The 15,354-nt window shown below is 41.9% G+C and overlaps 1 protein-coding gene across 1 annotated transcript in view; it reads right to left on the reverse strand.

The window, feature by feature from the left end:
• Positions 1 to 7,072, reverse strand: part of LOC308316123 (collagen alpha-1(XX) chain-like) — a 79,065-nt gene extending 71,993 nt beyond the window's left edge. Inside the window, exon 1 of the mRNA XM_080764528.1 lies at positions 6,988 to 7,072. The gene's annotated coding sequence lies outside the window, so the exon portion shown is untranslated. The remainder of the gene's footprint in view (positions 1 to 6,987) is intronic.
• Positions 7,073 to 15,354: the final 8,282 nt, after the last annotated feature.

Raw genomic sequence — 15,354 nt, forward strand, 5'->3', positions numbered from 1 at the left:
ATTTTAGTTAAAAAGAATATATATTCAAAGATTTTTTTTCCACGATTTTCACGATTCTTCAAAAATAGCAGACGAGCTTGTAGATCTGCTATTTTTTTTCCAACAGCTAAAGTATGACATAATGCCTTGTTGTTAGAGTGTCCACCTTGAGACTGTGAGGTCGGGGGTTCGATCCCCGGCCGGGTCATACCAAAGACTGTAAAAATGGGACCCAGTACACTCAGCATCAAAGGGTTGGATTTGGGGGTCAAATCAACTAATCATTCCTGAGCGCGGCACGGCTGCAGCTCAGCGCTCCAAGAGAGATGGGTCAAATGCAGAGAACACATTTCACTGCGGTAACGTGTGTGTGACTAATCATATGACAATATGGGTCTGATGTTTAGCCCCTCCAATGGATGGCTTTTGAAGATATTATCATATGGCTGCCAAGTCTATGGACTTTTGATGTTTGTTCAGGGCGTGAGACGCCATGTGGTCGATATAAATACAGTGGGGCGGCCCCTCACGTCACACAAGTGTGATTTCTATATGACGGTACAGCAAGAAATAGCCACAAATAAATATAGTGAAAATAGACGCAATGCCACACGTAGTGAGTTTGTAGATCAGCTCTATTTTTGCTACACTTTTGAGTTTTTGCCTATAAAATAGGGAATGTAAAAGAGACTGAGTCTCAATGTTTGTTTCACTGGTTAAAATAAAGGTTAAATAAAATAAATAAAACTAAAATACCCTGGGAGCCGTCTTGCTGTGCTCACACTGACATGCTGTGTTCCAACAGGGAGCAGTAGGATGTTGTCGCTTCGCTTAGCGACACGTTTTCCAAGCTAAATGCATAACATTAGTCCTTTCAAACATCATACTCGTCTACAAGGCATTCTTTGCTGCAATTATGGGCACTTTGTTTGTTGCTGTAGAGACAATATTATGTGGCGGTGCATCAACATCACACCCATTAATCACAGGAAAAAAGACCTTTGCAGGTATTTTTTAATTTAACCTTTTATTTAAGCAGTAAAATCACTTTGAGACTGCGTCTCTTTTACAAGTGGGAACTGAAGGCCAAGAGGCAGAAATAAAAATTACACTTCAATACCACATCGTCAATGTTATACATTTTTAACCAGCAAATACAACATCTATAATACACCTTAAAGTACCTATATGCATAAATACAACAAGTCACCTGTCCTACTTTTATTAGTAGCAGGGCAAAATACACAATATACACAATCTAAACGATCTGAGCCGATATATGAACATAGGCTAGTAGTACATATCCAAACATGTGCAAGTGTTGGATTGTACATCAAAGATGATCCTTTTGAAAACTTCTCAAGGGAACTTTCAAAGCCAATTTTAGTCTGGACTGTAGATCATTCCACGACCAAGTTATTGCTGCATTATCCTCAGAAACCACTGTCACGGTTTCCCTCTGCGAGGGAAGGGAAGGGGCCTCCAGCCACAATACAAACCACCCAAGGCTTTCTTTGGAGTTAACCCATTCTGAGTGGGAACCTCTTTTGGCGTGTTAAGCGCCATGTTATATTTTAGCTATTGAAAAATAGCAGATCTACAAAGCTCATAGCACGCCACCGAGTGGCACGCTATACGAGCTTGTAGGTCTGCTATTTTTGAAAAGTCGTGAAAATGTGGCGCAAACCTTTCAATATTATTATTTCAGAACGAACATTTTTAACTCAAATCTTTGCTTCTGGGAAGGTCCCTGGAACAACATATTTTCAGATGGGATTCCGTGGCCCAATAGAGGTAATTCTGGGGGTCCTTGACGTGAAAAAGGTTGAGCACCACTGACATAGAAACATGACGTTTTTCAGAGAACTATTAGACTTTACTATTAGACTTTTTTTATCGACATCAGTCCAAAATTGGTTAAATTAACAGTAATGATGTTACTGTGTACTCTCTCAAGTATATACAAGGAGTATATACTATATATACAATGTTTTGAGTTGATTAAAAGCCCTATGGAACTCTGTTAACCCCATTATCCTCCCTCTCTAAACATAATAGAAAGGGGAACAAACAATTGCTGACTGGTCTGTTAGCCATAGATATGGCATATAATGTACATCTGCTCTGTATTGGTGGTGTTGGGTCACAAAAAGTGTAGAAGGGAGTTCTAACCTCTAGCCTATATAGCAGGCCAGTCTGGTGCGTCTCAGAAGCAGGACAGATAACATGCGAACTGACGAAGATGTAACTTACACATCGAAACGTTGTCACTTTTTACTTGCACCCTGTTATAATAAACCAAGGGCCTAAATCGTCTGAGCTGTCTGAGCTGTCTGAGCTCCAGTGAACTTCTTGTTCGCACCTTTGTTTTTTTTAGTTTCCAATGTTGCAATATCCACTGTCCACATGGATGATATAAGATCATTCTACAAGTCCGGTTCTGAATTATGATCAATTCCCAAACGATTATATCATGTTTATATAATGATTAAATATCTATGTTAGCATTCCTGAGATACTTTCTAACTTGGGCAATGAAGACGTGTAGGCTGGTGCTCTTTAGAACGGAGGAAAGAATGCAACTCTTCTGACATTTTGCCCGTGTGAATAAAAACATTGTTCAAACAAAGAAGGCACATGATTACAGTACAGTACAGTACAGTACACAGTAAATAGCTGCTTCTTCATCACACAGCAGCCATACCTTCATCTATTACTGTATATAGAACCACATAGGGATGCACCGAAAGGGAAATTCTTGGCCGAAAACCGAATATAGGAAACAGTTGGCCGAAAACCGAATAGCCGAATAATATATATTTTTTTCCTAACATGCCGTCATGGCCGACTGGCCGTACCTTAAAGCTACCTGATTTATGGAATAAGACATGATTCTGGCAAAACTGTACTTAAATAATAATCACTATTATGGGTCCATAAAACATTTATTCAGAACTTTTGAATGCATTAATTGCATACACTATTCAGTGATATATTTTCGGCCTATTCGGGCCGAAACCGAATAGGCCAAAAATGCTTTTTTCTTTTGCCATTTTCGGCCGAATATTTTCCGCGGCCGAATATTCGGTGCATCACTAGAACCAACTATCATGTTTTAATCCTAAAATAAATCAGAGAAATACAATAGACCACACACATCCACTAACTAAACGCCAGGTGCCGGACAGAGGTAAAATAATAGAAAATAAAATAAGTTCTGCACAACTGGATCTACATCAGATGATGAAGATATGTGAGGCTTAAATACATGTTTAAGCTTTGGAACTTATATTTCAGTGTGCGGACCTTATTTTATTTTCTATGAATCCTGTGGGGTCACTCACATAAGAGTGTTCTCACTTTTAAATATATATATTTTTTTTATCCCACGATTTTGTAACCCATTTTTCACCCCTGTGTCAATCATCTAATGTGATCCTGGGCTCTACACACCCTCCGCCAACCTAGTCCCCATATATGGGGGACAAGGGGAGAGCAACGGACTTGAACTCATGCTTCCTTCATGAGTGTTCTCACTTTTAACATGGTGTCCTGGTTGCGAATGCAGTGAGCACTTACTATGAGACCTAGCAGATCATGTCTGTCTGTCTGTGTGTCTGTCTGTCTGTCCCGCTTTTGTGCCCATATAATTACACCGGTATGGGAATCTCTCAGCCACAGATCAAAAACAAGCTCGCCCTGCAGGTCGTCAACCAGACAGGCTATAGTACGATCATTGGAGACAAACAATTGCAACTTCAGGACATATACAGTACAACCGCTCCATAACCAAAAAGGCAATTCAGATTTACACCCTCTTCGCCCTGAATTTGACTTGTGATCAGACAGGAGGCTTAGAATGAAATTAGCAACAAACAAAAAAAGAAGGGTTACAAGACTTTGTTTGTGCCAACTAACTGCTGTAGACATTTTAATGCATTTTAATGTATTTTATTTTATGTAATGTTGTTCTCATTGTTGTAAAAACTGGCTGCCGGTGCATGTGCCCAAAGACAAATTTACAGTTGATGTTAAATTTAATGGGCAATAAAGTTTTCTCTATCTCTTATCTTTAAGAGGTCAGTAACTTAAAGTGTCAAGATGGTATATTTATTTACAAAGTCTAAGTGAGTCACATTCCATATACTGGAGCACATGTGCTGCAACAGGGACGGACGCGCACACATAGACATCAAAGGGGGCTTCAGCCACTGCCCTTTTACCCCGTCTGTAAAACAACTGCCCTCTCCAGACCACGATTGCAGCAGTTTACTACGGTGTAAGAGCCGATTCATACTACCTATTTTACCGCTGTAGTGCCGGACGGTACCCCCCCCACCGAACCTCAAATGACGTCACATTGTAGGCTCAACCGAACCGACTTTTATTCGGCTCTAAAATAAGAGTATGAATCGCGCCAAAGAAATGCACATGATGCCACTCCTTTTCTTTCCTCTCCTTCCATGCCGGAAGGAAGGCAGCATTCAGGAGAATTGCTTTTTTCCCCCTGAAGTCTCCTGAACTTGAACACAGTATTTTGCGTTGAACTAATTTGTTTATAAATCCATGTCGTTACACCTGCAATTCCACTAGCTAAAGAGTGCTGGGTTTTGCCCCGAAAATAGCAGATCTACAAGCTCGTTGTGAGCTTGTAGATCAGCTATTTTTGTCCAAAAGTGATTACGGGATTTCAGCCCCTGCCCCTCTCCAACACTCTCTGCACGTGCCTGACGCTGCACGATGGTTCCTCTCTGCTTTTAGGTGCTCAAAAAGACAGATGAAGACACGATGGTTCCTCTCTGCTTTTAGGTGCACGCTCAAAAAAGACAGATGAAGACAAGACTCCCCACGGCTGATGAGAGTCCAACACTATTTAACCCATTTCCACCTGAGAAAATATTCAACAAATGCCTTCAAAAATCCTGACAGTTTTCTGAAAACCCCCTATGTGTGTTTCTATGTCAGTGGCGCTGGTTCTCAACCTTTTTTCACGTCAAGGACCCCCAGAATTATCTGTATTTGGCCACGGACCCCCCCCCCCCCCCCCCCCCCATCTGAAAATGTGTTGTTTCATAGAGGGAACCCCCAGAAGCTAATATTTGAGATAAAAAATATTCACTGTGAAAGGATATATATATTCAAAGATGCGCGCCACATTTTCACGACTTTTCAAAAAATAGCAGATCTACAAGCTCATAGCGCGGCACTCGGTGCCGCGCTATGAGCTTGTAGATCTGCTATTTTTTTTCAACAGCTAAAAGTATAACATGATGCTAAAAAAACAAAACATCAAAAGGGGATTCCCGCCCAGAATGGGTTAACAAGCATCCATCATGTAACGTGACGTGACCGCTGCTGCTCTCATCTTTTTTCCACGTCTCAAACATGGCATGCAGCCACACGCCCGGTTATTGTAAAAGTCTGGGAGGCCAGATATCTATACATGTCTGTCTGTCTGTCAGACACCAGGAGAATAATGGCTCTGTTATTACGCAATATACGAGTCGATGACAATCGATCCACTTGTCGGAAATACCAGAGGGGTGTCGTAGTGGTGGTGCCTCCTTTTTGTGTGGGCCCCCCCCTCTTTGAGATTTATCTGGATGACAACTTAACCCGTTCAAAACGGGAACCCCCTTTTGGTGTTTTATTAAGCATTTATGTCATACTTTAGCTATTCCGCGGTTCAAATACATATCATTTGAGGGGTCCGACCGTCCTTGACATGAAATAGTTTGAGAATTACTGACACAGAAACAATAGGGTTTTTCAGAAAAGGCATTTGTAGAATCGGTCTAAATGGGTTAAGATGCCTGACTATGACAGTAAGCTATGTACTGTACTGTACTGTACTGTACTGTACTGTACTGTACTGTACTGTACACCCAGGGGCATAATGTGCTTCATTTAAATTATTTCACCATATGTGGACTCGATGGTTAAGGTTAATTACTAGGAAGTGCACAAAATGGACATGTTCACTCAGGCTTTAACTGCGAGGAGCGTGTACTACATTTCTGCATCAAATCATTCCACTTTGATTTAGGAAATTAGTATTTAACCAGTTTCCAGACATAAGACATGAGTACTGATAACCAGAAGTATAAAACGTTTTATCAAAGAAGTGCTGGAACTCCCAAGTGGTTTGGACTGCAGACTCAGACTTGCAAAGAAAATACATCCAATGTAGCCTATACTCTTAACTTTGATGAACAAATATGTAGTGATTTATTTTGGGCAAGGCAACAACATGACCAATTGGCAATTAATGCCTGTTGACCAGTTCTTCATCTCATTTTATAAGACTGATAACTATATATTATTAGTGATAATTAACCAACCCTCCGTGTCAGTCAAGCAATCTTTACGTGTAGCTTAGCCTTTTCCATGCTGTGCATTTCTATAAAAAGCAGCGCTCACTTTTACACACACTTTTTCTGGATTTACTGCGTCGGAAAAACATGACACCGCTGGTGGTGTGAACTCCAATAAAACATGCAGCAGGTCTCAGGTCATGCAGGTGTTGGTGATGAGTTGACTGATGATGGGACCCAAGTTTCCAACACAAATATCTAGCCGTACTAAAAAGCCCCTGGACTCAGACCTGGTTATCATAAAGCTCACCCAACATGCTGACCAGTTAGTTGGCCACACTATACTGGCAAGTTTGACGTTTTATAAACGTAGATAAACCACGACAGACAGACAGAAAAAGCGCAATGAACAATTAAACCTCACATGATGCAGGCAAAGAGTGAGTGTTTACCGTTCAGACTTCAGAGAGATTGAAACCGACCACGTTTGGTTTCAATGAAGACAGACAGTCCATGGGGCTAAATAACAGAGCGGACGATAGAGAGACCTCTGTATATCTCCCACATTTAAGGACAGAAAACTATATATTAGCGAGTATATAGCGACAACTATAATAAATGCACATATACTTTACAGTATATAATACAACATATGCAGCAGGTGAGAGAGGAACTGTAGCCTAGCCTTACCTGGTGGTGGACTTTTCGTGCGCCTGCGTCTCGGTTCAGCGGAGGAGCGACTTTCCGCCGTGCATTCCAGAGGTGGGATGTCAACAGTACGCACTACTATGGTCTACTCTCCACTACTCCCCCACCACGGGCTGTCTTCTATCGTCCCACTGGTCCCAGACCAGTTCAAACCCTCTCTATCATGTAATGTGATCTCTCTCTCTCTCTCTCTCTCTCTCTCTCTCTCCCTCCTGCTCAATGGGCGTGGTGGGAGTGGGAGGGAGGCTGGGACTGGGAGCACACTCATAGGAAAAGTATAACATTCACTATACTACAGCAAACAAGTCTCAACTGACTGCGATCGAGGCGAGTTATTATGCGTTCAAGGAAAACGTCTGATAAGGAATCTCTCTCTGTCAGCAACATCATAGGCTACGCTATGCTATTGCCTCAATGGTTTGGTTTGACTGTCTAGAAACGATATTTTACTTGGAGGCAGCTCCTTTTGCAACTTTAGGAATTAGGCGTCATGACTGTCGGATAGATTTATGATGATGCTCATCATGAAAATGGAAAATGGAAAAAATGGTCCTTGCTCGTGCAGTGCTGCTGAACCGTTGATATTATTCAGAACCCCATCTGCAAAAAGAAAGGGGACATTTAGCACGTTTGTGTATAGGAAATTGTATTATTATAGCCTATAGTGCAGCAGCTTTAAGTGGTTAAATTACATGCCTATATTTTCCCAAATAAAGTCAAATGTGCAGTAGGCCTAGCTGTGTATACATTTGTCTTTGAAATGTATTGGAAGTATACACAAATAGCCTACTGGAACAAAACTCACGGCACTCCATCTTTAAACCTTGTAAAAATGCTCTTCCTGCTACTGTAAATATATTCCATTATGTCTGATGACGAGAGGATATAAGTCAACAAACATAATCGGACTAAAATTAAGGAGGTGAGAATATGGTTACAGTCAACATTGGACACAAGTTACAACACATGAAATGTAGACCTAACTAACTAACTACGCACAAATAATTAGTAGGCCTACTGCAATTATGTTATTAATGTATAGCCTACTATAGAAAGCCAAATCAAATTATATACTGTATGCCTGCAGTATGTAAATGTAACAGAGTTTAGTGGGTTCCACTTAATTGCTCCATCAGTAATGACCATTCTTATTGGTTAGTGGACGGCACCTCATTGAATGACACTGGTGTCCACGTTTAGAGTGGTGTCAGTTTAACATGAGACATGTCCATGAGGTAACATGTGTTCCTCAGTCTAACATGAGACATGTCCATGAGGTACGATGTGTTCCTCAGTCTAACATGAGACATGTCCATGAGGTAAGATGTGTTCCACAGTCTAACATGAGACATGTCCATGAGGTAAGATGTGTTCCTCAGTCTAACATGAGACATGTCCATGAGGTAAGATGTGTTCCTCAGTCTAACATGAGACATGTCCATGAGGTAAGATGTGTTCCTCAGTCTAACATGAGACATGTCCATGAGGTAAGATAAGATGTGTTCCTCAGTCTAACATGAGACATAGATGTGTTCCTCAGCACACTACTTTCAACAAGAGTCTGTATGTTTACTGTGATACTGTGACGAATATTAGTTGTTCTAAATTAAAACATGCTCTTGGTCACACTGTTAATTCTGTTATGGACATGCTGAGGATTGGGAATTTGGGTGTGTTACACAGACAGAAACTGACCAGATAATGTCTGTGTATTTACCAGGTACATTGTGTTGTTATTTCCTTGTATGTTTATTGATTGGTGTCAGTCTAACATGAGACATGCCCATGACGTGCTGAGGACTGGGTGTGTTACACAGACAGAAACTGACCAGACACGTCTGTGTATTTTACCAGATGAAACTGTCAACAAAGAGAGAAGTCATTATTCCACAACACAACGCAGATCACACGTTACATAGGCCTACATTACATTAATTTCTTGTCATCTTTTTACTTGACTTGAGTGATATATAACACGTGCATTCTCACATCTTGATATAGGGTAGGCTATGTCAAATGTAATCCACTTCATAATTCATTGCAATTGCCACATTTTTAAGTAATTCAATTGCACTCTATTATTGATGCTATACCTAACAAAAATTAATTTGTAAACTTCTCTCTATGTCATTTCAGTGATCTGTTTACATCACGATCTGTTTACATCATGTGATGGTGTTGTGTAGTAACATATTCTACTGGTACAGAACCATTAGAACCTCCTCCCGGGTCTCTGTTTACATCATGTGATTGTGTTGTGTAGTAACATATTCTACTGGTACAGAACCATTAGAACCTCCTCCCGGGTCTCTGTTTACATCATGTGATTGTGTTGTGTAGTAAGTTAGTAACATTCTACTGGTACAGTTCCATTAAAACCTCCTCCCGGGTCTCTGTTTACATCATGTGATTGTGTTGTGTAGTAAGTTAGTAACATAATATTCTACTGGTACAGTTCCATTAAAACCTCCTCCCGGGTCTCTGTTTACATCATGTGATGGTGTTGTGTAGTAAGTTAGTAACATTCTACTGGTACAGTTCCATTAAAACCTCCTCCCGGGTCACTCATGTTGCTCATGTGACTGATCCGACCGTTGAGGCTTGTTTGTGGGTCACAAGCAGGGCCTATTAGGTCACAAGCAGGTCACAAGTTCCCCTGGGATCAAGGATTTCCATGGCAACCTAATAACCATATCTCTATCCATATCCAACACCTTCTTTGTGTCCTCATATTTGATCAACATCCACAATTGATTATATGGTCATTGAAAACGCACGCACGCACGCACACACACACACGCACACACAAGGATGAAATGCCCACATAGGCTACTATGCTGCAAAATGGTAAATGGTGCATTTATATAGCGCCTTTATCCAAGGCGCTTTACATAGATTGTGCATTACATTCACCCATTCACACACTGATGCCAGAGGAAACCATGCAAGACACCAACCAGCACATCAGGAGCAATTAGGGGTTCAGTGTCTTGCTCAAGGACTCTTCGACACTAACTCTGGGGGAGCCCACAGGGTTCGAACCGGCAACCTTGCGGTTACCATCCATCCGGCCACTCTACCGCTGAACCACCGCCGCCGCCCCTGCAAGGATGTGAAGAGGAACTTGTGATGGGTGGGAGCAGAAATCAGTTATGTTTCCTTTTTTTCCTATAATTTTTATATCCCACGATTTTGTAACCCATTTTTCACCCTCGTGTCAATTATCTAATGTGATCCTGGGCTCTACACACCCTCCACCAACCTAGTCCCCATATATCAGTGATGTTTCTAAGAACTGGAGACAGGGTAGATACCCTCACAAAAAAACATGCAGTAATCCTGGTCTCTAAACTACCTCCCCCTGGCCAGCCGGGGCGCCTGATGGAGGGGAAAGGAACTGGTTGGAATAACGTGTTCCTTCCACGCGCTACGTCCAACCAGGGAAACTCCCCCCTGTCAGGTGTAAAGGAGCAACTTGGACACTCAGGCATGAAGGAAGCATGAGTTCAAGTCCGTTGCTCTCCCCTTGTCCCCCATATATGGGGACTAGGTTGGTGGAGGGTGTGTAGAGCCCAGGATCACATTAGATGATTGACACAGGGGTGAAAATGGTTTACAAAATCGTGGGATAAAAATTATTAAAAAAAAGAAAAAGAACTGGAGACATGATGAAAGATGAAGAGAGTTGGATCGACCATCCACATCTTTACATTTGTTTCAATTTAACATTATGAAATGACAAGGACTGGTTAATATAAAGAGCATATCGCAAAATAATAACCACATCCCCATGTTCCCTCTGATTGGAGTTTGGGTTGGGCATATAGGTTTAATAACCCATTCTGGGTCGGGAAACCCATTTGGTGTTTTAAGCATTATGTTATACTTTAGCTACTTTAGCGCGGCACTGCTATTTTTATAGCAGTGCACCAGAATTTTTATAAATTCTGGAGGGGGGGGGGGGGGTCCCTGGAACAACATATTTTCAGATGGGGGTCGACGACCAAATACATATCATTTTTGATGATTTAGAAGATTTTTTTTTAAATCTAAATGAATGAGAACCTACACGGACGGCTCCACCAGAAGTGTCCTTCCAGGAGTAGAGCCACATGAGAGTTAATCTGCTAAATGTATTCAATTATGACGATCACAGCTTTCCCAATTACAGGACAAGTCAACTCTTATAGGTCAATCTAATAAGGAACAAACACAGACGTAATCTGATTGAGGAGGTAGCTCAACATGGTAACATGAAACGTAATAGTAAACGACACACATAATGACACACAGGATGAAGGCTGGCAGGGCACTGTGTCAGGCACCCAGAACTAGAGGCTGACAGGGCACTGTGTCAGGCACCCACAGAACTAGAGGCTGGCAGGGCACTGCGTCAGGCACCCAGAACTAGAGGCTGGCAGGGCACTGTGTCAGGCACACAGAACTAGAGGCTGGCAGGGCACTGTGTCAGGCACACAGAACTAGAGGCTGGCAGGGCACTGCGTCAGGCACCCAGAACTAGAGGCTGCCAGGGCACTGCGTCAGGCACCCAGAACTAGAGGCTGGCAGGGCACTGCGTCAGGCACCCAGAACTAGAGGCTGGCAGGGCACTGCGTCAGGCACCCAGAACTAGAGGCTGGCAGGGCACTGCGTCAGGCACCCAGAACTAGAGGCTGGCAGGGCACTGCGTCAGGCACCCAGAACTAGAGGCTGGCAGGGCACTGCGTCAGGCACCCAGAACTAGAGGCTGGCAGGGCACTGTATCAGGCACCCAGAACTAGAGGCTGGCAGGGCATTACGTCAGGCAACCAGAACTAGAGGCTGGCACTGTGTCAGGCACCCAGAACTAGAGGCTGGCACTGTATCAGGCACCCAGAACTAGAGGCTGGCAGGGCATTACGTCAGGCAACCAGAACTAGAGGCTGGCAGGGCACTGTATCAGGCACCCAGAACTAGAGGCTGGCAGGGCATTGCGTCAGGCACCCAGAGGGGTGCCTGCCACAGTGCCCCTCCACTGCCACAGTGGAGGGGAAAGGAGCGTACCACCTATTGTAGACGTGCTTCGGCGCGACAGCTTGGCTGACAACGCAGCAGAGCTCCAGAACCTGATGTTGGATTTAGGGAATTGTGGAGGGCAGCGATCCAGGAATCCCCGAGTTGGTGTTGGCTAGACCTCACTCTGGCAGCAACTGAACTGAACACAGATAATATAATTAGTACTACAATTATGTGTACCTTAAAAATCCGAATGTGAATTATTCTCACAACAAAACATTGTCATCAATGTAGGCTATCTTGAATGTAGTGGACTTGAATACTGGACAACTCCCGGAATTTTCCCCAGTGAGGGGAATAACTTTGTAATATGCCATTGGCTGAAAAAAAGATACTCCTGTGGAAAGGCTATATTATTTTACATATATTGACCCTATAAACAATTTAGTATTATTTAGTATATGTACTGTAAGGTTTTGCCCCCTCATATGGTACCTCGTCAGATAATCCCCACATTATCCTACAACAACTTCTGTGAACAGACTTCACTGTAGTAGCTTTTCATAAATTATATTTGTACTTAGGCTGTCTGCTGTCATGAAAGTTTATAGTTAGATAAATTCAGCCATCTGCTGTCCAGCCTCTCCCACCAACCCCTCACTGGGGAAGATTCTGGAAGGAGAACAGAAACGGGGTGAGTTGTCTCGTTTTTCAACGAGACAAAAATTTCACATGACACATTTCAACACGACAAAAAATGGATGATGCAAAACTATCGTCTTCCACTTTATTCATCATCACACGCTTGCATTTTAAATAATTACATCTCGCTCGAAAAATCTAAAACATTCAAAAACAGTTTTCCTTTTTTAATTTAAACTGCTTAAAAACTGTTTAATGATAATTAATTCACAATTTCATTTCATATAACAGTTCTGTAAAAATGTGGTCTTGATCATGAGTGGTCCCCTGTGGTCAAGTAAACAAGGCACGTTGAGGCTTGGTCATATAAAAAATACACACATATTTCAAGTTTTAAATTGTTAGCCATTCATTTTCCATCAAAGTCAGAAGGGAAAACGTCCTCAAGAAGAGTCCCCCCTAACCCCTTTTGTTTTTACCATGACATCCTATAGAGCGTCGCAGTCCCGCGCCCTTTCAGAACGACGAGTGGCCCAGGAAATCATTCTCCATTCATTTTTCCCATAGACATTTCAAAAGGTATTTATATAAAGACGGTTATACGCCGCGGACAAAGCCAACTCGGATCGTGACAAATCATGACAACAAACATACAATATTTTGTGCCGATCAAATCATTTGAAAGATGAAAATAAAAAGGCAGGATTATTATAAAAACACTATTTGTTTTGTTTGTCTTCTTACTAATTATTTGATCGGCCCCAAAACATATTGTAACTAGACAACCTCGGAGAGGTCGCAATTTTAAAAAATTGCAGAGTGTGGTTGCCGCAGTGGCTTACATATATATACCCCTCCCACTGATATTGCCAGCCTGTTACAGTTTCAAGTCACACCTTAAATCGTGTGTAAGTAATTCGGAGGGGATTTAACCCCCGAAATTCTGGTTTTTCGACAAACGGTTACATTTATCGCGTTTGCGGCGCCCCCTATGGATGAAAATGGAATTGCTTTTGGAACTCGGTTGAACGAACCACCCCGGACATGTGATTCAAATTTTGGATGGATTGGACATTCCGTTCGTGATTTATGGCATTTTTCGTGATATAGGCCCCTCCTACTGACTTCGGAAGACGATTACGGCCGAACGATACGCACTACCGAAAATCTGCGTTTTAATCGGATGGGTCCAGAGATCACGTGTACAGATTTTTGTGAGATTTGGACAAAATCTGTAGGAGGAAACGCAAAAAGTGTGTTTTGGACAAAATTCAAAATGGCGGAAAATCCATCATGGCGGAAATGGGCGTGGCCTATATGGGGAGATGCGTCATGACCCAAGGAATCCAGGGAAAAAATAATTTTGATTTTACGACATACGGTTCAAGAGTTATGAGCCAAAAGGTAAAGTGGGCTGTTATAGCGCCACCATGAGGCCGACCTAAAAATATATATTTTTAATTAATTTTAGTGATAATTAGGAAATATTCCTCCAAGTTTTGTAACTATAGTGCTTACAGTCTCAGAGGGAAAAATACTTGAATGTGATTTTTTGCATTTTTCCATTGAAGTCAATGGGATAATTTAATTCACTAATAAATTCATATCAATTAAACTATACAACATTTCTCTTAGCAAAGTACACGCCATCGATTCCCGATTTTTCCGGTCAATTTGACATATGGCTCAAGTGCGTACAGTCAAAACTGAGGGAGGGGTAGTGCGTCAAAATAAAGACTAGTGGAATAATAATAAGAAGTGGAATAAAGTGTTACAGTTACAAGAGTCTGGTTGCCCTGTTAGGGCAACCACACTAATTATGGTCAGGATTTGTCACGATCCGAGTTGGCTTTGCGAAACAGTCTTTAATCAGACCAGTGTGTGTCCAGTGGAAACCTCGTATGAATCTGATCTCGGGTCAGAATGGGTTAATCAGACCAGTGTGTGTCCAGTGGAAACCTCGTATGAATCTGATCTCAGGTCAGAATGGGTTAAATAAATACTTTTTGGAGAAAATGAACGGAGAATCATTTCCTGGGCCACTCGTCGTTCTGAAAGGGGGCGGGACTGCGACGCTCTATACAATACGATTAGCTTTTCGTCTAATTGAATTTAAAATCAATCTTTTATTCCCTCTAGACTCCTCCAATGTGCAAAGCAGCACATACAGTAGGCCTCCATGCAGTCACAGACATCCTTCTGTCCTCCTGGCATATACAGTATATATCACAGAATACTGCAAATACAGAATATTGAATTATTACTTATTTTAAAAGAATATCACACTTTTTAAAGTGTAGTTCTCTAAAGGTCCATCCACTTATCTCTGCGCAAAAAAGAATGGAATACGGCTGTGTATATTATTACAGGAAACTCCCGTTAAACCTTCCAACAAACTCCGGTAAACTCCCGAATTGTATACCGTCACACCTGTATATTACCGTATATTAACCCATTCTGACCGGGCACCCATTTTGGTGTTGGCATCATGTTATGCTTTAGCTATTGAAAAATAGCAGATCTACAAGCTCGGTGGCGCGATACGAGCTTGTAGGTCTGCTATTTTTGAAAAATTCGAAGAACGACTGACATTTTTTTAATCTGATCTCAGGTCAGAATGGGTTAATCAGACCAGTGTGTGTCCAGTGGAAACCTCGTATGAATCTGATATCAGGTCAGAATGGGTTAACTGTAAATGCTGCTAAACTTGAGGTTT

This window comes from Protomyctophum bolini (genome assembly GCF_963924005.1).
Source record: "Protomyctophum bolini genome assembly, chromosome: 5".
NCBI classification, from domain to species: Eukaryota; Metazoa; Chordata; class Actinopteri; order Myctophiformes; family Myctophidae; genus Protomyctophum; species Protomyctophum bolini.